The 3077-nt window shown below is 41.5% G+C and overlaps 1 pseudogene; it reads right to left on the bottom strand.

The window, feature by feature from the left end:
• Positions 1-2928: 2928 nt before the first annotated feature.
• LOC110581442 overlaps positions 2929-3077 on the bottom strand; it is an 873-nt pseudogene continuing 724 nt past the window's right edge.

Genomic DNA, 3077 nt, shown 5'->3' with positions numbered 1-3077 from the left:
TGGAATTTTTCAGCCATTATTGCTTCAAGTATACTTTCTATTACCTATTTCTTTCTCTTTTCTTTCTGGAATTTTCATAATGCAAATATTGTTTCTTTTCATTGTGTCCCATAATTCCCACAGCCTTTCTCCACCCTTTTTCATTCCTTTTCCTATTTGTTCCTCTGGGCAATTTCCAGTGTCCTATCCTTCAGGTTACTGATTTTTTATTCTGTATGATCAGGTCTATTTTGAAACTCTTTGTTGAATTCTTCAGTTATTTTTTAACTCTAGGATTTCTGTTTGGTGCTTATTGATGGTTGCCATTTCCTTTTCAAATTTCTTGTTTTGTTTATGCATTGTTTTCCTAATTTTGTTTAGTTGTCTGGTTGTTTTCTTGCAGTTCATTAAACTACAGTGAGAGCATTATTCTGAATTATTTGTCTGATAGTTCACAGGTCTCCGTTTCTTTAGGGCTAATTATTGGAACTTTATTAGTTTCCTTTGGTGGTGTTGTATTTACTTGGATTTCCGTGATCCTTGATTCCTTACATTGGTGTCTGCTCATTTGAGTAACCAGGTTCATCTTCCAACTTTACTATTTTACTTTGGCAGAGACAGTTCTTCACCAGGTAGCTCAGCTTGGGATTTTGATTGTATCTGCTGAGAATGTCCTGGGACAGTTGTGGCTTGCAATTATGGCCTATTTTTGGTGAGGCAACTGCTTGAGCTCTGAGGACAGAGATGGCAGAGTATGCTGCTGGCTGAAAAGAGTTAGATAGGACTGCTGGCTTGGTTCTGTACCTAAGTAAGGCTCTAGTATGGGCTTCATGGTTGCCTGGATTTTCTGGTCAGTCCTATTAGATGGTTAGAACTGACTACTATATTAATATAGTAAGTGGGGCTATGAATTAACTTCCTTGGCCTGGTAGGGCAGCAGGGTGGGATCCAGGGCCTGTATAGCTCATTGTTTAGGGATCTTAATCAGGCCAGAGTGTACACCAACTTCCCTGGTCAGGTAAGGCCACTGGTTTTGTTCTGCAGGTGAGGGAAGCCACAGGCTGTGCTCTCCATTTTAGTGCCACTGTATGTAGGGATATTAAGTAGTTATACAGCTTCTTATGTGCTATGGTAAGGATCCCTAGTCAAAGAAGCTATAGGCTGTATTCAGTGATGAGTAGGGATACAACGTAGATTCTCTGCCCAGGTGTAATGAGAAAAGCATCTCTAAAACTGGTAAATAATTTTGTTGTCTTAATTCAAGTTGACTCAAACCCAAAGTTCCTTGATCAACTATGCAACTGACTTTGCTCTACACACTATTGGCTATGCCCACCCACCTCTTAGCTCAAATGTTGTGGTCCACAAATCTTCCTGGAGTTGTGTCCAGCCCTTCTGGGAAGATGGGGCCATAAGACACCTTCCACAGTAGCTGTGGCTGTGATTAAACTTCATCTCTAGGAGGAGGGGAAGGGGCCACCCCAGACTATTTTCAGTATTGCTGGATATTACTAATACTCAAACAGCAAATAACAAACAGTAACAATTTTTGAAGAGAATGTAGGGCAATGGGAACACTCATTTCTTTAATTTCCTGGTTGACCCATTCATTTTTTAGCAGGATGCTCTTTAACCTTCAAGTGTTTGAGTTCCTTCCAAATTTCCTCTTGTGAATGAGTTCCAGTTTCAAAGCATTATGTTCTGAAAATGTGCAAGGAATAATCTTAATCTTTTGGTACCAGTTGAGACCTGATTTGTGACCCAGTATGTGGTCTATTCTGGAAAATTATGAGTATTCTGTTGTTTTAGGATGCAACATTCTGTGTATATATCTGTTAAGTCCATCTGGTCCAGTGTGTCATTCAAAGCCCTTGTTTCTTTGTTGATCTTCTTAGATGATCTGTCCAGTGCTGTGAGGAGGGTGTTGAAGTCCCCTACTAGTAATGTATCAGGGCGTTTCTTTACTTTGGTTATTAATTGGTTTATATAATTGGATGCTCCCATGTTGGGTGCATAAATATTTACAACTGTTATATCTTCTTGTTGGATAGACCCTTTAAGTAGGATATAGTGTCCTTCCTCATCTCTTACTACAGTCTTTGGTTTAAAATCTAATTTGTCTGATATGAGGATTGCTACCCCAGGTTTCTTTTGAAGTCCATAATCATTCTCCACCCCTTCACTTTCTTTCTTTCTTTTTTTTTACAAAACCAGAATATTTATATTACAAAAACAAATGCACAAGATACGTCATTTGCACACAGCTAGTGCCGTCGGCATCCTGGAGAAAGCAGGGCCCGAGGTGTGGTTATCCATGGGAGCAAATAAATAAAATTCTATCAGCCCAGAATGGGGTGGAAGTCAGCTTCAGAGCAGTAGGTCTTCAGCTGTTCCCCCAACAATCCTGTGGCTACTGTCACAACCCATTGCTTGAGACAGTCCTCAGCACCCTATATCCCAACAGTGGGTTATGAGACAAGATGTGGAAAAACCCTGCCTTACCCCTGAGAGACTACGTCCCACAGAATGTAGTGGTTCATGGGTTGGGCCCATTAGTCTGGTTTCATGCTTAAATCTCTACATTCTGGCATGGGTAAAATTATTATTACATATCCTTCTTTGAAAGGAAAATAATTTCCCTTTCCAGGCCACTTTCAAAAGCTGGAGATCTGGGGGCAGAGACTCAGATAAAGCACACAGGGAGGGATTTTCTCCAGAACCCTCTCGAGCATATGGATAAAGCACTGTTGGAGATCATTGGCCTCACCCCTTCCCCCCTACCCTGTGCCAAGAGGGAAGGGGGGATGATGATGTGGACCCCAGCCTGAGATGCATGGCAGAGCCAGCTGCTGCCCTTCCCACCTTGCCGCCACTTTCTCCACTCTGCCAATTGATGCCTGCTCCTCAAAACTTCCTGATGACAAAAGAATTGCTCCCACCCATGGTAGCTCAATTCTGGGCCTCTGGGAGTAGGGCAGGGCTATGGATCTCTTCTTCTTCTTCTTCTTCTTCTTCTTCTTCTTTTCTTCTTCTTCTTCTTCTTCCTCTTCCTCTTCTTCTTCTTCTTCTTCTTCTTCTTCTTCTTCTTCTTCTTCTTC

This window comes from Neomonachus schauinslandi, chromosome X (assembly GCF_002201575.2).
Source record: "Neomonachus schauinslandi chromosome X, ASM220157v2, whole genome shotgun sequence".
NCBI classification, from domain to species: Eukaryota; Metazoa; Chordata; class Mammalia; order Carnivora; family Phocidae; genus Neomonachus; species Neomonachus schauinslandi.
Note: the sequence above shows the minus strand (reverse complement) of the source record. Positions and strands in the feature narration are given on the sequence as shown.